Source organism: Carcharodon carcharias, chromosome 32 (genome assembly GCF_017639515.1).
Source record: "Carcharodon carcharias isolate sCarCar2 chromosome 32, sCarCar2.pri, whole genome shotgun sequence".
NCBI classification, from domain to species: Eukaryota; Metazoa; Chordata; class Chondrichthyes; order Lamniformes; family Lamnidae; genus Carcharodon; species Carcharodon carcharias.
In genome coordinates, this window is record NC_054498.1 from 20,112,296 (window position 1) to 20,135,159 (window position 22,864).

A 22,864-nucleotide genomic window follows, 5' to 3' on the forward strand; every position below is an offset into this window, starting at 1 on the left:
AAGATATCTAAAGTAAGGACAGAATAGACAGAGAAAAGGGGCCCGAGCTTGTGGAGCCTTCTCAAGAAGAATTAGGGATGGGCAACAAATGCTGGTATAGCCAGTGATGCTCATATCCCATGAAAGATTTTTTAAAAACAGGCTAAGTGGGGTTGAGTTGGTTGGAGCCTTCACAAAGATCGCTTTGGCTAATTAGTTCCCGGAGTTGACGCAATTGCCACAATTAAAGAAAGGGATAGATAGACCTTGTCTTTATATAGCAAGTTCCACCTCCTGAGGACATCCCAAAGTGCTTTACAACCAGTGAATTACCTTAGCAGCATTGTCACTGCTGCAATACAGGAAAGAATACCGTATATACAAAGTTTAACCACAAATTAACAACTTTTAAACTGAAACATCTATCAGGGTGAATCTTGGTGCAATAGTTTTAAACCAGGTCTCAGCAAATCACCAGCTCCCTTTACAACCTTCCTGAACATTATTTCCATTGACTTCTACTTTGCTGCCTCATTTTCAAGGGACTGGTGAGTGTAATATCTAATGTCAAAATAGTTGTGACCTGTCCCCATGTTCACCTATTGTTCAATACATTTGCATATTAAATAGTAAAGGATGAAATGAGGCCAGGTGGCCTTGCAGTTCTGAACCAGAAGTTCTGGGTTTACTCCAGGACTTGATGGCCAAGGAAGATGCGATCAGTATGCAACCAAACAGGTTGAGCATCAACTCGTAAATCATTCCAACATACACCAATGGCAGGAGGTAAGAATGGGAGAGATTCCGGGTCAGCTATGTGATGGAAAGAAATTAGAGCCTCTACCATCACTACCCAGACCATAACATGCATGTTAAAGTGAATGTTGCCACTGCAGCTCAAACTCCCCAGGGGAGGCCAGTTGGCTCCTGGTCAGATGGACGGTTGGTGTGGATCTGGTTGGTGCCAACAACACAGGGTTCGACTCCTGTTCCAGCTGAGGTGGATTTGGGACCCGCCTCCTTCTCCTGCCCATGGTGGCAGTCATGGTGCTGGGGGTCAGACCTGCCTTAGGGCAGAGAACTGAAGAAATGAGACTGATACTATGACACTCTACTGGTTTCTTTGAAGACGTGGATGAATCCAAAAGCGGTTTACAGAAAGGTTTTCTGTTTGTTATCCTGGTCTTTTTAATAAAACAGCTAGATGTCAGGGCCATTGCAGATCATTGCAGATAATCTTACAACTGCAAGGAACTAAGACGCACTTTTATAGTCTAAAATACAGAGAACACGGTAACTAGATTAGGGACAGAGTAGGCAAAGAAAGCGGTTTGATCTTGTTGGACCAGGGCATCTCACAATGTGTGCTATTAGAGCTCTTCCTGCAATTTTCAGTTTGAAAATGTGTGCGTCGTAACTTGTACGAAATGTGAGCTAATAGCGGACTGTGGAGCATCTTAGACCTAAGGAATAGTGGGACCACTAATCTGACTCATTAATCAATCAGATTGACGGACTGAGAAAGAAAGAGGAAATGATGGAGAAGAAAATGAATTAAATTAGAGCCACATTGGGTACAGAAAGAGAACTAAAGAGAGGGAAAGAAAGATTGGATTAAGAGTGAGAAAAAAAGAGGCAGAAAGGAAGATTAAAAAAAAATGTAACAATTTAAAATGTGACACTTTTTACAGTCTCAAACAACTCACTACCTAAAGGAATGACAATCCACAGTTTTCTTTCTGAGCCAAAGAGGTTGATTGGCAGTCATTATCACATTGTTAAAAGAATACTTATACCAGGCTTAATTTTCTGTAGCACGTTTAATGGGCAATTAATGTATAATTCCATCAAGTCCTTAAAAATAAAAAAATATGCTAAGTCTGAGATGCTTGTGTGAAGCAGTAAATTGATCACCAAACTGTCAAGGTTTGCACTTCATGGTATATCTCTTTCTCACCACAAGTTGCTGGCTAATTTGCACATTAATAATGGTGTGCATTGTTAACAGGCCTTATTTTTCGAGCAATACCAGCTAATTGTAACCATTGCCAGCATAAATTGGGACTTCAAAAGGCATTTATATATCTGAACGCAAAAAAATATATAATTAAACAAAATATTTTTATTGCCACTGAAAATTAGTAAATTTCCCTTCTATATTCCATTTTTAAATCAATCTAATTTATGGCCCTGCAGCAGCAGGAATGGGGGTGTAAAATGCAGCGAGTCGTCCAAAAGCCCATTGACTTCGGCAGGATTGTAAAATCCCGCTGGTGTAAAATTCCACCCTAAGTATTATTTTGAAAATCATTCTATTACTATTAGTTAACGTAGGCATTCACTGCTGAAAAAAGAGACATGTCAAATCTTTTTGCCTTGCACTCATCAGGACACTTCACACTAATACCAATATAAGGGGAAAACAACAATTCACACTGTATGTAAAGAGAGCGCTGATTGATTGGCAAGTGGACGCTGACTGGTAGAGGTGTTGACTTGGAGAATGGACCAGTGATGGTGACAGTTAACTGCCAAGCATCGTTGGAAATTTGAACCAGGCAGTGAAGCGTCCTGATGAGTGCACGACAAAAAGCTTCAACATGTCTCTTTTTTCAGCAGTACTCAAGTTCTGAAATACCAAATGACAATTTGGCAGGGTTCATATTGTTTTGGCCTTTCAAGTGTGTTCTTATTTCATCAGCCAGTGTCTGAGGCATCCCAAGTTTTGCAGAAAAATAATTTTCAGTCTTATTTCTTCAGGACTGCCAATCAGACTACGGGTAACCTGTTGGATTCCTCAGTGCATGCCAGCATTGAGGCTGATGGCCATGCTTTGAGCAGCTCTCGGGCTGCTTATTCCCAATATTTGCTGACAGCCCCATGTTCTGCGAGGAAGTAAGCAATGCGAGAGTAATGGCTGCTTCGTAACATCTGGGGCCTCATTTTTTGACTGTGATTCCCATCTTCATTTGGACACAATAAGAACGATGAAAGAAAGACTTGCATTTATATAGTGACCTTTATGGCCCCGAGTTATCCCACAGTTCTAATTTTTTATTCGTTCACAGGGTGTGGGCATCACTGGCTAGGCCAGCATTTATTGCCCATCCCTGATTGCCCTTGATCAGAGGGCATTTAAGAGTCAACCGCATTGCTGTGGGTCTGGAGTCACATGTAGGCCAGACTGGTTAAGGATGGCAGATTTCCTTCCCTAAAGGACATTAGTGAACCAGATTTTACAACAATCGGACTTGATCTGTGCCCCCGATCGGGTCCGCGCTGCGATTTTACATGTGCGGGTCAATTAAGTCTCGGCCTGAAGCGCTGAGCGCTCCCTGTGCGGGCAGTGGTGGGGAGGATTCTCTGAGTCAGGACCTGCGCTCTTTCAAGCGGTCACACGAAAGAGTGCAGAAATCTTCCTGAGGCACAGAGGTGCAAAAAATGCGAAGGCCGCCTGGGCTCTTCGCCTGCCCGCCAACCTTAAGGTTGGGACGGGCAGCTCGTTTAATTATTTCAATTAGTTTTTAACAAGCCTTAATGGGCCTTTGACAGGTCGGCGGGCAAGCAGCTGAGTTGGCCGCACACCCGCCGAACTGAAAACCTAGATGACGCGCGGTGACGCCCCAGGAAAATTCTACCCCAGGTCCCCAGAGCATTACCCTGGGTCTCTGAATTGCCAGTCCAGTGACAATACCATTACACCATAGCCTCCCCAGTGGTCAATCAAATACAGGTCGAGTATCCTTCATCCATAAATCTGAAAACTGAAAACATCCAAAAACTGCGCCTTTTGAACCTCAAGGACCTTTAGCGTGGGAAGCCTAGTTGTTCGTCTGCACTGTTTACCTTGCGATTTTTGTGTTGAGTCTTCCCTCATATCCTCCTCTGTATCCTATCTGTTCGGCCCAGTGCTAATACTCTCATTATTTGACATCCAGATGGGGCTCCCCTATATTCTCAAAAAATGTCAATGGCGTTTCTTATTCCGGAAACCTCCAGAGACACTATTCCAAACAAGAGCAGGGGAGCTCTCCTCGGTGCTCTAGCCAATATTTACCCCACCTTCAACACAGCGCAAGAACAGATTATCAGGTCATTATCGCATTGCAGTTTGTGGGAGCTTGCTGTGCGCTAATTGGCTGCCGTGTTTCCCACATTTCAACCGTCACTACACTTTGAAAATACCAATGGCCTTTATCTGAAACCCTCAGGGCCGATTGCATTTCGGATTTCAGATAATTCCGGTTTTCAGACGCTGCATATAAACTTACATGACAGTGGCCTAAGCCTAGGCTAGCTACAGTCTAAAGTTAATTAAATAGCTAGAAAAGTAAGACATATTACTGAATAGTAAATACTGGGTACCTGTAATAAATATCTTTTTGACATGGTCAACACAAAAATTGCAAGGTAAACAGTGCAGACAAATAACTAGACTTTCTATGCTAAAGGTCAATGAGGTTCAAAAAAAGGTCACCATCTGATATCCAGTTCTGTAGAAAGACTGACAGAGAGAGAGAGAGAGAGAGAGAAGGGGGGAAAAGAAGGAAAAGAAAAGAAAGAGGTAGAAGAAAGATGGAGGGTGGGAAGAAGAAAGAAAGAGAGAATGAAAGAGAATGAGTGAAAGAGAGGAAGAAAAAGAGGGAGCGACAGGAAGAGACAGAGAAAGAGGGAGATGAAGAGAAAGAAAGAAAGACTGAAAGAGAGAGTAATAGAGAAGGAGACGGTGAAAGAGAGGGAGATAAAGAGCAAGAAAAGAAAAAGAAAGCGGAAGAACGGGAAAGAGAAAGAGAGACAGAGAAAGAAAGAGAAGGGGAGAGAGTGAGAGAGAAGGAGAAGGAAAGAGGTAAACAAATGGAAGTGAGTGGGGTATATCAGAGGTGGCCCATTGACCCCTGACAGCTGAGATGAATTTCTACCCCATACACTTTCATACATCTAATGTGGAAAACAAGTCCACACAGACTGAAGCCTGTTACTTGAGAAACCTAGATACTTGAGAAATTCAGACTTCCACAGTTTAAGCGTTCCCTCATCCCGCCCCCAGGCTGAAAGTCCTACTCAGTAAACAAAGCGGATTGGTGCACATCTTCTGATCGTAGTGCAGTCAAAGACTCAACAGACATGGATGAGCGATGGCTAGTGTGAAGTTGGAGCAATAATATGCAATCCCATTATGTGACATTACTTACAAAAGTGCACGACTCTGAGCGACAGTGGTTTTGTGCAATAGATTACAGAACGAGGCAGAGATGATTTATGCGCCTGACAGATTGATTAACATGGTTTGGGGCTCCAAATAGACGAATGCCATACACGTGCCTCACTGGCCAGAGAGCGTAGATCCACTGAGAGAAGGATACAGGCTGGAACTTCGAGCGCTGCATTGCAAACTGCAGTCCTCCTCAAGCCAGTGGTTTCACTACAGAGGCCATGGCTGTTAGGGACTAAAGATGGAGAAATCCATTATATCTGTGGAAAAAGGGTGGCCTTTGCTCCACTCACAACTGCCTGATTCGCATGGACATGGTGTCTGATACAGTAGCTGTGTCTCAGTGGGTAGTACCTCGGGTCAGAAGGTTCTAGGTTCAAGACCCACTCTGGGGACTTGAGTACAAAATCTAGGCTGACACTCCCAGTGCAGTACTGAGGCAGTGCTGCACTGTCTCAGGTGCCATCTTTTGGATAAGGTGTTAAGTCAAAGCAATACCTGTTCTCTTAGTTGAAAGTTAAATATCCCATAATACTATTTGAAAAAAAAACAAGAGGGGTTCTTCTAGTGGGCAGGGCTGATATGTATCTCACAAGCAACATCACTAATACAAATTAACTGGTTGTGGTCACATTGCTGTGCACAAGTTGGCTGGCTGCTGTATTTCAGGCTCGAGAGGCTGAAACCCCAACTCAAAGAGATGTATGTGTGTGTGTGTGTATGTGTACGTCTATGTGCATGAGTGTGCGTGCGTGTCTGCATACATGTGAGTACATGTGAGTGTGTGTTTGTGAATACATGTGAGTGTGCAAGTGCACATGAGTGTGTGTTCGTGTGTGTGATTTTATGTGCGTCTGTTGAGTGTGAATGTGTGCATGAGTGGGTAAGTGAGTGTGTGAGTGTGCATGTGAGTGCGCAGGTGCACATGAGTGTGTGTGCGCATGTGCAGGCGTGTGTGTGTGTGTGTGTGTGTGTGTGTATACATGTGTGTGTCTGGTATGGCTCATGCTTTTTGGTTTATTGTAATGCCTTCATTATCAAATGGCCTCTGAATACTCAAATTTTGAAGTTCTACTGGGATTTTCCCAGTCTCCAGCTGTAACCCTCAGGGAAACGACATGAATAGGAGACTGGGAGAATCCTTGTGGAATATCAGGATTGCAAAGTCTATGCACATAAGGGGAAATGGGTGAGATTCTGAAGTTAAACCAAACCCCAGTAAGAGTCAATATTCTCAGCACAAAGAGGAGCACAGGGAATAAAGTGTGGAAACCATTGTAAATGGGGGTGAGCTCACGTTGAAATGTTGCCTACAGAATCCGTCATTTTCACTGCAACAGGTTACTGAGATTATCTTCTCAGGGTCAAAAATGGCAGAATTTCTGCAGATGTAGCCTTCGAAGATATTCAGTTCCTCTCTGTTCCCCTGTCCCCCCACTTCATCCAGTGAGATCAGCCTGTGACCGTGATTGATTCCCACAGACGCGTGATCCAGGGGAGCAGGGAATGACTTCCTCTGAGATGGAGAGCAGACTCCGAGCCACCAGAAGTAGCCTCGTCCTCCCCTACTCATGGACTTCCAGCCCTGAGGTCAATCTCACCCACTGAGGGCAGTCACATTATGGGGGGTAGATGGTGGTAATGTCACTGGTCTAGTAGGCCCAGGATAATGCCCTGGAGACAAGAGTTCAAATCCCACCATGGCAGCTGATGGAACTTAAATTCAATTAATAATCTGGAATTGAAAAGCTGGTCTCAATAATTCTGACCGTGAACCCATTGTCAATTATCATAAAATCCCATCTGGTTCACTAATGTCCTTTAGGGAAGGAAATCTGCTGTCCTTACCTGGTCTGGCCTACACGTGACTCCAGACCCACAGCAATGTGCTTGGTTCTTAACTGCCCCCTGAAATGGTGTGGCAAGCCACTCAGTTCGTGGGCAATTAGGGACGGGCAGAAAATGCTTGCCTCGTCAGTAAAGCCCACATCCCATCAATGAATAAATTTTTAAAAAGAATAAATAAAATTCAAATTATAGTTAAGCATTTGGAGCAGTCAGACTGTCAAATCCTGATCGAATTTTAACATATACACCAGTTGCCATGGCTCCGTGGGTAGCAGCCATGTCTGTGTCAGAAGGTTGTGGGTTTAAGACCCACTCCTGAGACCTGAGCACTCAATTTCAGCTGACTCTCCACAGCAGTACCGAGGGAGTGCTGCACTGTCAGAGGCCAGTCTTTCAGACGCGAGGCTGCATCTGTCTTATCAGATCCCACGACACACTTCGAAGAAGAGGATTGGGTTTTATCCCTGGTGTCCTGACCAATAGTTATCTCTCAACCAGCATCATGAAAACAGGTTTTCTGGTCAGTTATCTCACCGCTGGTTGTGGGGAGGTTGCTGTGCACACATTGACTGCTACATTAGGACGGAAACTATGCCACAAATGTGGCTAACTGACTGTAAAACAATGTTGTCCTGAAGTCATTAAATGAGCTATACAAATACAAGTTCTTTCTTTCAATTGAGAGGAAATTCGGACGAAGCCAGATTTAAAAATGTAGACAAAGTGGGGGATCAGCAATTAGCATTATCATATTCATCGCCTTGTTGAAAGGCCTGGCCAGTATACAGGTCCATTAAATATCAGGTGGGGAATACAACAGGCAGCCGATTCAATACCGTGAACAAGACACCCCCAAATCCGACTCAGTCATTTGGTCACTCACCGAAGGATCTCTTTGCGGGTAAAAAAAGTGCAGTCCTGAAAAAAAGAAAACAGCGATTTTTAGTCCAACTGCACTGGAGGGAGTCACCATGACAAACTCTCAATTCACTGAGGGAATCCATTGCTATGACGAATGACTTTCACAAGACACTCAACATCCACAGCCCGGCCCCTAATGACAAGTCTGTCCTTCGATTGTTAATGATTCAGATTTATTGCAGTCGAGTACAGCGATAAATGTTAGCCCAGTCATCAAGATTTCGACACATTGATGGTTAAAATGACCAATTTGCTCTATGGCTTTCAGCACAAGTTATCACCCAATTTTTTAATTCAATGATTCAGTCGAGCTGGGACACAACAAAAAAAAAACATTCAAGCAAAATGATCCTGAGCTTCTTGAAGACTGTTGCATTGGATTAGGGCATCTCATCTCTGATGCTGGAATCATTTTACAAGATAAACATCCCAGGAAATTAGGGCGTGTGAGTTAAGCCAATATCTGCGGTACGCCATAATTTCCTGGGGCTTCCACACCTCTCTCCCAAAGCCCCTGTCAAGAGCACACAAAGTTGGTTGTCATCGCTCCCCCCCCCTCCTCAGTCAAGCCAACGGCGCTCTCAAATGTCCTGAATTTGCATCAATCTTTAACACCGCAAGGTCTTAGTCCATAATATAAAATATTCACAGCCAGGTGTTCAAAGTAACCACTAAAAGTCAAACAAAATTTCCACTCTTGGAAATGTTACCCTCCCCCCGCTGTCGGGTTTGTAGGCGGGGGAAGTGCTGGAGCGTCAGATTTCTCGGGGGGCCGTCTCGCCGGTGTCCCGCCAACCAGGCCTCCCCGCGCTTTTACACTTACGTGGATGAGGCCGAGCCCCTCCCGCCCGCCCGCCCGCCCGCCCGTCCTTGCCCCAGTTGAGCTCCTGAAGTGGCCAATTATTGACCGCTCAAAAGCCGTTTCCCGCCTAGACTCAATCTTCAGGCTGGCGGGAGGAGTTCCAGGGCAGGGGGGGAAGCTCGGAAATAAACTGGGTACGGACCTCGGGCGGTGAGGGAGGGTGGGGAGGAGGGTGAGGGAGGGTGGGGGAAAGTGGGTGAGGGTGGGGTGAGGGTGAGGGAGGGTGGGGGAAAGTGGGGGAGGGTGGGGGGAAAGTGGGGGAAAGTGGGGGAGGGTGGATGAGGGGGGGGGGTGGATGAGGGGGGGAGGGTGGGGCGAGGGTGAGGGAGGGTGGGGGAAAGTGGGGGGAGGGTCGATGAGGGTGAGGGAGGATGGGGTGAGGATGGGGAAGGGTGGGGGAAAGCGGGGGAGAGGGTGGGGTGAGGATGGGGGAAAGCGGGGGAGGGTGGATGAGGGTGAGGGAGGGTGGGGGGGGAGGGTGGGAGGGTGGGGGGGGAGGGTGGGGGGAAGTGGGGGAGGGTGGATGAGGGTGAGGGAAGGGTGGGGGAAAGCGGGGGAGAGGGTGGATGAGGGGGGGAGGATGGGGGAAAGTGGGGGAGGGTGGGGGAGGGTGGATGAGGGGGGAGGTGAGGGAGGGTGGGGTGAGGATGGGGGAGGGTGGGGGAAAGCGGGGGAGGGTGGATGAGGGAGGGGAGGTGGGGGAGGATGGGGGGGGGGAGGTGGGGGAGGGTGCAGTTGGGTGTTTCCAGCAGCAGCCCCCTTTTAACAAGGGGCACCCAACCCTTCCCCCCCCCCCCCCCCCCCCAGAAGGATTGGGCCCTGCAGATCCTCCCTCCCCCTGACTCTCTTCACCAACACCCTCACACCCACTCCATCCACCAACCCAGGCCTCACCCACCAACCCCCCCTCCCCCTCCCCCTCCCCCTCCCCCGCCGCCTCAAGACCCCCAAAACTTTCCCGGCTCTGGACTCCCAGGACTTATGCTCCGAGGACTCCTTGCAGTCCCGGTGCTGTCCACTGCAGCTTCTGGCGCTGCAGGGACTGTGGAGCTGTTGGCCAATCAGCTCTCTGAGGCGGGACTTCCGACCGAGTAAAGGGCGGAGGTCCCTCCTCCAGCCAATTCGCGCTCGTTGGGGCGTTAAATGGCTGCGAGGCAGGGGGGGGGGGGTGTGTTCTCCGCTGACTGCTTGGGTGGCGGGAAAGGGAACCCCGCCGTCTTAAAAGCCCTGGCCTTGATATTTTCAACTGTTAGTTGAAAAGCTTCTCATTTTCCACCACATGTTAGGTTCAGTGATTATTGGGTCCACGGCGCGTATATTATCTCATTCGCCCTCAGTCAACTGAGGATGGGAGGGGCAACTAGATCTAGTGGGAATGCGATTGGGGGAGAGGAGAGAACGGTGGTCGGGGTGGAGAGGCCATTCTCCTCCCCTCGGCTTCATATTCAGGTGAGTATATTCTTAAAACTTACCTTGTTGGGTGTAACCTGTGGTGCCCCTTGAAGGACGGCATTAGGCAGATGCCAGCCTGCTTTCCTGAGCCTTCAGGGCAAACCAATTAAGTCAGGCCCTCAAACAGATGCCAGGCCTATCATTTGCATAAGGTAAAGGCCTATTGCTCCTTTCCTGAGTGGATCCTGCACTATGACCTTTTGCCCATTGTTCCACGGAGGGTGACGTACTCCCGGCTCATACTGAGCCTGCACTTTCTGCCTGCCATGATGGAGGGTTAGGAATAGGGTTGCCAACTGTGATTAACTGTATTCCTGGAGGTTTCATCACATGACTTGCCCCCCCCCCCCCACACACGCTCCAGCCATTAGTCGGCCAACACATTCATCCTTGTGACGCACTGCCTCCCTACGCCAACTGGAAAGCAAAAAGACCCATTACCCAATTTACTGATGCTTGACTGGCAGCCAAACAGCCTTTTCTCCCACCATTTGCAATACTTTTATATCTGGTAAAGAGAAATGGTCAAAGAAAATGACATAAGGAACAATCTATTTAATGTCCCGATGATTTTTTTTCTCCAGGGTTGCACACAGCAGTGTGCTGGAGATTGATCTTCAATTCGTGGAGACTCCAGGCCAATCCTGGAGGGTTGGCAACCTTACTTAAGAGGCCATCTTTCAGATAAATCACAGATGAATTTCTAGGCCCTTATTCTCTTTTCATCACATTTTGTTTGCATATTTAGCACATGCAGATTAACAATCTGATTCTAGATTAAAATAGTTTCAGTTGGGAGATTATTACAACCAAAATAAGAATTAAAACCTAGTAAACCTTGAATCAAAATAATTTAAAGAGACCGTACCAATAATTCAGGTTGTAAGAATGCCAGCCTGTTTGTTTCAATGTACCATGTACTAGGTCACAATGCAGTATAATATCACAAAGGAAGTTTTCTAATATTCTTAAAGTCTCAGGTAATTCATCCAAAGCATTTTCTGTCTGGGGACAAGTATTGTCGAAGATTTGATGTGCGACTCTGATGTTTCACAGAATGCAACATGAAACCGGTGGGTGAGCACTTCAATTAAGAAAACTGAAGACAATCTAGACCTAGGGCAGGATTATTTAAGATGTCCAGTGTTTCAAGATGAGCTCTTACACCTGACTCCCTTTAATTATTAACCTTCTCTCTGGCCCCGATGCGTTCTCCCATTCCCCAACCAGTCGTCATATTGCGTTACCTCAGTGACACCAGTCCCCTGACGGTTAATAATGGTGACAGGAGCTGTGCAAACTGAAACAAGAGCCAGATTCAATTTAACATTCAATTATTGGAGCATGCGTCCGCGAGCCGCAAACATCCCACCCCTCACTCTCTGTGCACAAACTGAACCTTGCTGAGTTAACTCCCCGAGCTACCTCAGCAACATACATTCAGAAATGAGGCCTGTATTGCAGGTTCAGACCTGCGGCAAAGTTGGGGCAGAACTTTACATTCCTCCGCCAGTGGGTTTGTAGGCCGGGCGGCGGGGGTGGGGGGGGTGAGTTGGGGGTGGCCATAATATTTCTCAGATTGCCTTCCCACTGGGTTACCACCTGTTCCGACCTCACTGCAATTTTACGCTGGGATGGACAAGGCCTAGGACCACCTGCCCACCCTTGCCCCAATTGGAGGCCGGTAAATGGCCAACTACTGACCACTTAAGGGCCATCTCTTGCCCAGCCTCAATTTTTCAGGCTGATGGGAGGAGCGAGGGCCAGGGGACGAAGCCTGAAAAGTAACCTTCTTTAGGCCTCGGGCGAGAGGGGACAGGGCGCCTTCATCAGCAGCCTCCTTTTAACATCCCCATAGAGGATTGGCCCCTCCCCGCTGATCTCTCCGCCAACACCCCCAACCCCTTCTGTCCACCCACTGGGCCTCACCTCCCCGCTCGCCCTGAGACCCCCAAAACATACCTGGTCCTGGGCTCTCGGGGCTTCGGCTCTGGGGACTGCTTGCAGTCCCAGTCCCGTCCACTGCAGCTTCTGGCGCTGCAGGGACTAGAGAGCTGCCAGCCAATCAGACTTCCTCAGGATTGAGGGGCAGAAGTCCCGCCTCCAGCCAATTAATGGTTGTTGGAGCGTTAAATGGCTGTGGGTCAGGCAGCATTGATGGGAATGTGTTCTCTGCCCACTCTTCGGATGGCAGGCAGAGAAACCCCGCCAAACCCTGGCCTATGTTTCCGAGCGGCTGGTTATTTCTTTCAATTTTTTTTAATACGTTCAGAGGATGTTGGCATTGCTGGCTGAGCCAGCATTTATTGCCCATCCCTAATTGCCCTTCAGAAGGCGGTGGTGAGCTGCCTTCTTGTACCGCTGCAGTCCATGTGGTGTGGGTACACCCACAGTGCTGTTAGGAAGGGAGTTCCAGGATTTTGACCCAGCGACAGTGAAGGAATGGCAATATATTTCCAAGCCAGGAAGGTAAGTGGCTTGGAGGGGAACTTCCAGGTGATGGTGTTCCCATGTGTCTGCTGCCCTGTCCTTCTAGATGGTAGCAGCCATGGGTTTGGAAGGTGTTGTCTAAGGAGCCTTGGTGAGTTCCTGCAGTGCATTTTGTAGACACATTGCTGCTATTGTCCATCGGTGGTGGAGGGAGTGAATGTTTGTGGATGGGGTGCAAACAAGCGGGCTACTTTGTCCTGGATGGGGTCGAGCTTCTTGAGTGTTGGAGCTGCACTCATTACAGAATCACAGGATGGTTAACGTGCTGGCTCTCCATGGACACAATTTACCTAATGCCATTCCTCCACCCTCTCCCTATCACCCTGCAAATTCTTCCTTTTCAGATAATAATCCAATTCTCTCTTAAATGCTTCAGTTGAACCTGCCTCCACCACACTGTCAGGCAGTGCATTCCAGATCCTAACCACTCGCTGTGTGGAAACATTTCTCCTCATGTCCTCACTGCGTCGTTTGCTAAGTAACTTAAATCTGTGCCCTCTTGATCTCGATCAGTCCACTAATGACAAGTCTCCCCCTATCGACTCTGTCCAGATCCCCTCATGATTTTGAATATCTCTATCAAGGATCCACTCAGCCTCCTCTTCTCCAGGGAAAATGGTCCCAATTTCTCCAATCTGCCCACATAACTGAAGCTCCTCATCCCTTGAATCATTCTCCTGAATCATTTCTGCTCTTTCTCTAATGCTTTCACTTTCCTAAAGTGTGGTGCCCAGAACTGGACGCAATACTCTAGTTGAGGCTGAAGCAGTGTTCTATACAAGTTTAACATCACTTCCTCGCTTTGATACTCTATGCCAGGGTTTCCCAAACTGTGGACCATGACCTCTGGTGGGGCTGCGAGATGAGATTTTGGGGTCTCGTGCTCTGAGGCAGCAATGGATGCCATGGAGCTCGGACTAATTTCTGACAGCTACAAGGCCCCTTGAAATGCTTGGTTTTTTTTCCATTTGTGGGCGTGGCCTAGTGGACTACTCTCTGAGGCCCAATTGCTGCTGCAAAAAAAGCCTGTGAAAAGGTAGGTGTTGGTTTTTTTTTGAAAAAGCCTCAGCAACTGAAGCTCCCTACCACCACCCCACCCTCCGCCCGCTCAACAGCTCTTGTAACCGCCAGATTTTCACTCTGGGCTCACACACAAAGTTCAAGGCGTTAAAATGGGGTCACACTGGGAAAAGGTTTGGAAAGAGCTGATCTATGCCCCTATTCACAAAGCCTAGGCTGCTGGATGCTTTATTGACTACCCTCTCAACCTGCCCTGCCACCTTCAATGATCTCTGCACATATACCCCCAGCTCCCTCTGCTCCTGCACCCTCTTTTAGAATTGTACCCTTAATTTTTATTGCCTCTCTGCGTTCTTCCTACCAAAATGAATCACTTCACATTTCTCTGGATTAAATTTCATCTGCCAGTTGTCCACCCATTCCAACAACCTGTCCTGTGCCCTTTTAAAGTTCTATGTTATCCTCCTCCCAGTTCAAAAAATGTACAGCACAGAAATAGGCCATTCAGCCCAAATAGTCCATGCTGGCATTAATGCTCCACATGAGTCTCCTCCCACCCTATACCATTTCAACCTTCCAACCTCTCCAATTCCCTTCTCTCTCTCATGTATTCCTCTAGCTCCCCCCTGCATGCATCAATGCATTTGATTGCAAGGAATCACACCAAATCACATTTAATAATAATTGGATAATACCATTATGAATTGAAAATCTTGACCTATCATGTGCCGAGATAACCTGGTCAATGTCATAGTTGCATCTCTTGATTCACAAATAGTCTGCGTTATGGGCGCAGCAGGGATGGTGCAGTAGGCTAAAGGTTTGGCATCTACTTCTGACCAACTACGTGAACAAATTGACCTGAAGTCATGAGATTTTATGAGGCCTGGAGTCCATGTTGAGGACTCCCAGGGCAACCCCCTCCTGACTGTACACCACTGTGCCACCACCTCTGGTGGGTCTGTCTTGGTGGTGGGACAGCTCATACCCAGGGATGATGCTGGTGGTGTCTGGACGGTATGATTCAGTGAGTATGACTATGCCAGCCTACTTCTTGACTTTTCTGTGGGACGGCTCTCCCAATTTTGGCACAAACCCCAGATTTGTGTGAGGAGGACTTGACCCAGATTACTCAGATCTTTGGACTGTCAATGAGTATATGATGCATCCAAGTGTAATACACACCCTGATTTTCATGAGCAAAGAGTCAAGTTTGCCTTATCACCACAAATAACACAGACCTAGGCCGGGATTTTCCAGCTCTGCCTTGGTGGGACACACAGCGGGAGATTGGGTGGCCCAGTCAAAAGTCCTTTGACTTCCGGCGGGACCGGACAATCCCTGGAAAATCCCGCTCTTAGACTTTTGCAATACCACGGTCAAAGTGACCCTTAATTGGCAAAAGTAACGAGCGAACCCGACTAGGCTGAAGAGTCTGCTGCCCTAGTTTGCTGAGTAGCGGACTCTCACACCCACTCAAGATTTGCCGATCTCAAGACTCATCTTCTTATCATTTCTTTCAAGAGTCAAGTTTATAAATGTCAAAAAAAAGAGGGACGATTCTCATTTATGCCATAGTGCAGGAAGGAGCTAAAAGAAATCCCATCAAAACGCAACATTTCTAGGAAATGTGCATCACTACCTTTCTGGAAAGGAGGTTCCTGACTGGCAGTAAAACAAAGAAAGTTTTCGATACAGGCCATAAGTTCTAGATAATTTTTTAGGGAAAAAATATGTGTTATATTTGGAAAATGATGGAAGTCCAGGCCTCTGGGATACTCGTCCAGTAGCATAACCTCTACATAACAGTATCAATGTTACCATTCATGATCAGGAATGAACATGGAAAAAAATATATAAAATTCAGATTCTGTCCAGTAGTTTTTGTTCCCTTTGTTCTCCTTATGGGGCAAGATTTTTACCTCATCGGGCGGGCACAGCAGGCAGGCCTGGGAGCAGCTGCCAAACCGACTGCCGCCCGCGATTGGGCCCCGACCACGATTTCACACTGGCGGACCAGTAAACAGCCAGCCAGGGTGAATCTCGCGCCCAGAGGCTTCAGCGCTGTCAGGGGTGGGAGGAGGGCGAACGTTGAAGTCAGCGCATGCGCCGGGGGTCCACCCGTTGAAAGCTCCCTGGAGGCACAGAGGTTTTTAAACGTTGCAAACGAAGAACTGAAAAATAAGGAAAATATGTCCCCCTCATGTGACTTGGTCACGTGAGCAGGGACGTGGTGAAAATGAGCCTTAAAAGTTTTATATTTTTATTTTAATAACTGGTCGAAACCTCATCCCGCCCATGGATGAGGTTTGGCAAAAAATGCAAAGGCCGCTTGGCCCATTTGCCTGCCCGCCAACTGAACAGTTGGACAGGCAGTGAAAAATTCAATTTAACTAACAGGCCTCTTAATTGTCAGCGGGCACACTGCCGCCTCTCGCCCACCGAGCGAAATATCGTGAGAGTGCCCGATGACATCGGGATGCTCGCCTGACTCCGTCGCTCACTGTTTTACTCCCATTCGGGTTGGGCGCGTGTCCGCCCGACAAGGGTAAAATTCTGCCTGTGGTCTTCCAAACATTCTTTTTTTTATTCATTCACAGGATGTGGGCTTTGGTAGCTGGGCCAGCATTTATTGCCCATCCCTAGTTGCCCTTGAGAAGGTAGTAATGCGCTGCCTTTTTGAACCGCTGCGGTCCCTGTGGTGTAGGTACACCCACAGAGCTGTTAGAGAGGGAGTTCCAGAATCTTGACCCAGCGACAGGGAAGGAATGGCCGATATATTTCCAAGTCAGGATGGTGAGTGACTTGGAGGGGAATTTACAGGTGGTCGTGTTCCCATCTGTCTGCTGCCCTTGTCCTTCTAGATAGTAGTGGTCATGGGTTTGGAAGGTGCTGCCTAAGGAGCCTTGGTGAATTTCTGCAGTGCATCTTGTAGATGATACACACTGCTGCTACTGTTCGTCAGTGGTGGAGGGAGTGAATGTTTGTGGATGTGGTGCCAAACATGCTTTGTCCTGGATAGTGCCAAGCTTCTTGAGTGTTATGGGAGCTGCACTTATCCAGGCAAGTGGAGAGTATTCCATCAGGAAGACTTGTGCCTTGTAGATGGCAGACAGGCTTTGGGAAGTCAGGAGGTGAGTTACTTGGCACAGGATTCCTAACACCTGACCTGGTCTTGTAGCTACAGTATTCATATAGCAAGTCTAGTTCAGTTTCTGGTCAATGGTAACCCCCAGGATGTTGACAGTGGGGGATTCAGTGATGGTAATGCCATTAAATGACAAGGGGCAATGGTTAGATTCTCTCTTGTTGGAGATGGTGTGGCCTGAATGTTACTTGCCACTTGTCAGCCCAAGTTTGGATATTTTCCAGGTCTTGCTGCATTTGGACATGGACTGCTTCAGCATCTGAGGAGTCACGAATGGTGCTGAACATTGTGCAATCATCAGCGAACATCCCCATTTCTGACCTTATGATGGAAGGAAGGTCATTGATGAAGCAGCTGAAGATAGTTGGGCCTAGGAAACTACCCTGAGGAACTTCAGCCCATGATCAACGAAACAGTGAAGATGAAAATTTACCACAGGAATTAAGATGATTGGAATTGTCAAGTTGAGAAGGAGTCCCTCATCTCTCAAAACAAGAATCTCCACAACTTTTGCAGAAGTGCAGTTTTTTAAAGAAAGAGCAGTGTTCATAAAAATAAACTAATACAGTTAACTGTTACAAAATATGAGGAAAAGCCTAACCTAATTTGATTGCCTGAATCGAAGGCACTGATGTTACAGTCAAGAAAAAGTTTACTCCACAAATGTCAATCTGCTTTTATGTTATAGTCATGTTAGCCTTTAACTCTTGTCTGTTATGTAAGGGATTATAAGTCGATTCAGATACAGGGACTATTGGACTGTTGAATTAAAGTGGGCTTTGAGGCAATGGTTGGTTGAGTACCTAACTAAGAGACATTTCAGTGCACACTGACTCACGGGTTTCAGGGAATCTTAACTAGTTGACAAGAAGTTTTGCAGGAGGAACCAGCTGTGAATACAGCATAATTTTTAAATCCAGGAGATTGATGTGAAATGGTACAGATTTATAATTAAAGCTCCACTTGGCAGAATAGATTTCAATAAGTTAACAAATTGGGGGGCTGTACTGGTCTACAACAAAACTAACAATTTCAAACTAAAGTTATTGGAGAACGGACAATCTCATTAAAATTCTCCATACATGGGGCAGGGTTTAATGGGCTGATTGGGGACTTGCCCATTGGCTGGAGAACCAATGAGGAACCCCCATCAGTTCCATAGGGGAGCCCTGACGGTATTAAGCATCCTTCAGGCACTTAATTGGTCAGCATCGGGTTTTCCCCTGGATTGAGGACCCCCAGGGCGGAAACTTCGCCCACGGCGAACTGCTGACCAATTAGAGGTTGGCAGCTCCTCATTGCCATCAGCACCATCAGGAGCAGTGGCAGTTGTCAGCAATGCACCCACTTGAGGCCCAGAATCAACGAGGGATGCCAGGTCAAAGGTGACTGATGGGGTGTTGGGAGGGGTTACAGGGTGGAGGTCATGGGCAGGGCTGTCATGGAGGTCAGAGACTAAGGCAGGGCAGTGGCTTTCAGCGCTCAACTCTCTGCCCAAAGCTGGGTTCCTTGATTGGGCAATAAGTGCCTTTGAATGGTGGACCGCACTCCCCCACCCCAGCCACCGCAGAAGGCCACAGGAGGCACAGGAAAGCCATGCCACTCACAGGTACCGCCACTAAAATTCCAGCCAGCTCGGGGATAATTGGCTTCAATTGGCTCAGTAAGAAACCTAACTGACATCCTGCCATGGGCGGGCAAGGTTCCCCCATGGACCTGTTCCTGCCTCCAACATAATCGCAAGAGGTTTTCCAGCCACTGAGAGAATGACGTGCGGCCTCTCCCGCGAGACTGTGAGCGTGGCCGCCATGTTTCCTGCCGCCGCGGACTGCGTTAAACCTGGCTCATGGTGATGTATGTAATGGCGATATGTGTGGATTGATACATAACGGGCAAGAACAGGATATAAAAAGTGGGCATTAGAACAGATACTTAGGGCTCATAATGGCCTAAAATATTAAGGCCAGAACTGTAACATGTCTGTGTCCCCTGACTAAACCAATAAGTAATGCTTTTAAGTATATGTTTAACTACTGCCTCAGTAATAAACCTGTGACATCTGACATTTAGTATATATGATCCCTATTAATTTAAGGAATAAATTATGAGAAAGAATATAGCCGCTGTAAAAAACTTTCCCCAAAAATACACTCCTATGCTTTGTGAAAGAAAAAACAATTATTAGTTTGCAAGGAACAAGACAGAATAGCATTGGAAATTGAGCCTCAGGATTTGTAATTCCTGATTGTGAGATACAGCAAAAGAGCGATTAGCAAAATGGAAAGGTTGGATGACAGGATTTTTGAAAGATGTTTTTCCATCCTCTCTGCTTAGTTTACATAGCTCAGTTACATAGAATTCCCAGTCAAGAAATGAATGACCTCCTCCCAGGCATCCACTTTGGTCACACAGTAGGACGTTGGATGGATATGTACAGTCCACCTCATTTTGCATCAGTTTGGTTCATGTTGACTTGAGGAGTGGAGAGACTGAGGGATGATCTGATTGAGTTGTTGAAAATGTTGAAAGGGTTCAGTGGAGAAACAATTTCCTCTACTGGAGAATGAGGGAACATAATTATAAACATAGAGCTGGGCCATTTAGGAGGGAAATCGGGGTGTACTTTTGAAAGGGTCAATGAAATCTTTGTCCTAAAAGGCTGTGGATGCTGGAGGGAAGTGGAGCTTTCAAGACTGAGATAGGTAGAGTTCAGTTTTCTAAGTGTATCAATGGATACTGAACAAAGGTGGGTAAATGAGTTGTGGTGCAAATCAACCATGATCTAATTAAATGATGCAGCAGGCTTGAGAGCCTGTTCCTACCCTCCTCTGACTTCTCCCTACAAATAGGGAAAATGCCTGCTCTCCACTCCCCAACAGGGACTTGGGTTTGATGTGATTTCACCCCAAATTCCTTTCAAGTTTCAAGCACCTTGTTCACCAACTTTACCCAGAATCCAGTAGAAAAAAAACAAAGATGAGGCTTACAAAGCAGCTCCTATCTCACTATTCAATGGAACTCGTAAGAAATGCAAAGAATTCTTCGTTAGTATTTTCCAATAGATTGCAAGCATTGCATTGAGCTACACAAACCAGAGATCTTTGCGCTCCTCCAATTCCAGCCTCTTGAGAATTTCACATTTTTGTTGCTCCACCATTGGTGGTCATCTCTTTAGTGCCTGGGGTCTAAGTTCTCAAATACCCTCCCTAAACCTCTCCGCCTCACTACCTCCCTTTTCTCCTTTAAGACACTCCCAAAAACCTACCTCATTGTACAAGCTTTTGATCATCTGTCCTAATATCTCCTTATATGGCTCAATGTCAAATTTTGCTTGATAACACCTTTTGTTCAATCATCTTGGGACATCTTACCACATTACAGATGTTTTATCAATTGTATTGTTGTTGGGTACCGTCCTGGGCTATGTACCATTTCATTGTGCACCGAGCAATTGGGAAGTGAACAGTAACTTTAGGACAGTTCTCATGGTCTAACAGCAGGATCCTCCTGGGTCCGATTCCTGGACTATGCTGTGTCACAGTTGGGATTGCAATGAGCATGTTGCCCCTCCTCAATAGGTCGCAACTATCTTGCCCTGTCTCAATGGAATCAGATGGCGGTGGGTTCGTATGAGGAGATGGTTCTGTTCACTAAAGGGCACGCAAGGATACAGGTGGGTAAATCTGCGTGAGACCAAGTAGCGAATTAGATTCATGTGGTAAATTCTGGGAAGACTTTTTCAGGTTTAATTTGGATTAAGAACCAAGCACTGACATAGAACTAACAACCTGAAAGTAAGTTAGGCTAGCTCGTTCAACAGGGAGCTACATGGTAGTGGCAGTTATCTGTCAATCACCTGAACGCAGTGGTTCAAGTGGTGTTAACTACTGGAGCAGAAAGCTAAACTAGCTAGTGTCTCATCAGAGGGCTTTTCAAACTGCATGATCAGTAAGGGGAGTGCAAGAAGACAGGCGACTATGCCAGAGTGAGGCGGAGACCAAGTGAGTTAGGTTCACATGGGAATTCGGTGTATGGGGGTGGGGGGGGGGGAGGAGGTGTGGTATGCATAGGAATTATTCTAAGTTAATTAAGAAAATAAATAAATTAAGCTAACTAAACAACATAAGAGAGCCCTTAAAGAAGCATGAGTTCAAAGAGAGAGAGAGAGAGCCCATAAAACAGTCGAGAGAGAGCCGAGAGTTTACAGATCAAATCTATAAGTGACATCACAGGAGTCCTGTAAGTTGATTGGTTGGTAAGTATAGGCCCTTCCAGACTCAGCACAGAGGCGACGATTCCATACTAGTAAACACTTTATATAAAGTTTAAGGTATGTCAGTGCAGCTCGGGCATGTGGAATGTGCATTCTGCAGGATGTGGGAAGTCTTGCAGGCACAAAGTACTTTCGATGACTACATCTGCAGCAAGTATCGCCAGCTGCAGAAACTTGAGCACCAGGTTGCAGAACTCTGGCAGTGGCTGGAGTCATTGTGGTGCCTCTAAATAGCACATTTAGAGAGGTGATCACACCGCAGATAAGAAGCACACAGGCAGAGAGGGAACAGGTGACTGTCAGAGTAACTAAGAGAAACAGGCAGGTAGTGCAGGAATCCCCTAAGGCTATCTCGCTCTCTAACTGCTTTTCCATTTTGGATACTGGTGAGCGAGATGGTCCCTCAGAGGACGGTGGAAAGAGCCTGGCACTATTGGTGGCTCAGCTACACGAGAAGGGAGGGGGAAGTTTGGAACTGCTATGGTGGTAGGGGATTCCATAGTTAGGGCAGCAGACAGGTGTTTCTGCAGCTGTAGACCTGACTCCAAAATGGTATGTTGCCTCCCTGGGGCCAGGGTCAAGGCTGTCACAGAGTGACTGTAGGACATTCTTTTGGGGGAGGGTGCACTGTCAACAGTCATGGTCCACATTGGGACCAATGACAGGTAGAAGAAGGGATGAGGTCCTGAAAGCAGATTTTAGGGAGTTAGGTAGGGTATTAAAAAGCAGGACCTCAAGAACAGTAATGTCGGGATTACTCCCAGTGCCACGTGCTGGTGAGCATAAGAATAGGAAGATTGAGCAGTTCAACATGCAGCTGGAGAAGTGGAGTAGGAGTGAGGGCTTTAGATTTCTGAAGCATTGGAAATGGTTCTGGGTGAGTGGGACCTGTACAAGAAGGACAGGTTACACCTTAACAGGACTGGGGCTAATGTCCTCGTGGGGAAGTTTGCTGGTGCAGCTGGGGAGTGTTTAAACTAGATTGGCAGGGGAGGGTGGGAACCTGAGGGGAAATCCAGAGTGTGGAGGAGAAAAACTAGCAGTGAGAAGTGGAGCAGTATTAACTGATAAGAAAGATATATGAGAGAAATAGGATCAACTTAGAAAGAATACTTGGAGAGTTTGACAGAATTAGAAAAGGCAGTAGTAAGTCATTAGATGGAGTCAGAGTAAGGGAGAAAGTAAAAAAAGCCTAAATCAGGCTTAATGTGCATGTATATGAATGCACAGAGTATAAGACTGGTGAAATACAGGCACAGGTTGACAAATGGAATTATGATATTATTGCTATAACAAAGACCTGGCTCAAAAAGGGACTGGGTGCTAAATATTCCTGGGTACAAGGTGGTTGGGAGAGACAGGAAAGGAAGAAAAGGTTTGGTATGTTGGGGGGGTGGGGGGGGGGGGGGGTGTTGCAGTGGGAGGAGGCTAGTGGTGGGGTTTAGTGGCAGTATTGATTAAAAATTGCTTTACAGCACTGGAGAGAGAGGATGTTCCAGAGGGGTCAAGGACAGAATCTCTCTGGCTAGAGGTAAGGAATGAAAAAGATGCAAGAACATTAATCAGTGTAGTATATAGACTACCACCTATTGAGCACTAGTGAGACCACATCTGGAGTACTGTGCGCAGTACTGGTCACCTTATTTAAGGAAGGAGGTA

At 46.9% G+C, this 22,864-nt stretch overlaps 1 long non-coding RNA gene across 1 annotated transcript; it reads left to right on the plus strand.

Annotated features, from left to right (window-relative positions):
• The first annotated feature begins 9,925 nt into the window (after positions 1–9,925).
• Positions 9,926–17,720, plus strand: LOC121271942. Its single transcript, XR_005941828.1, has 2 exons — positions 9,926–10,271; positions 17,157–17,720. It is a non-coding gene; the product is annotated as an uncharacterized LOC121271942 (long non-coding RNA).
• Positions 17,721–22,864: the final 5,144 nt, after the last annotated feature.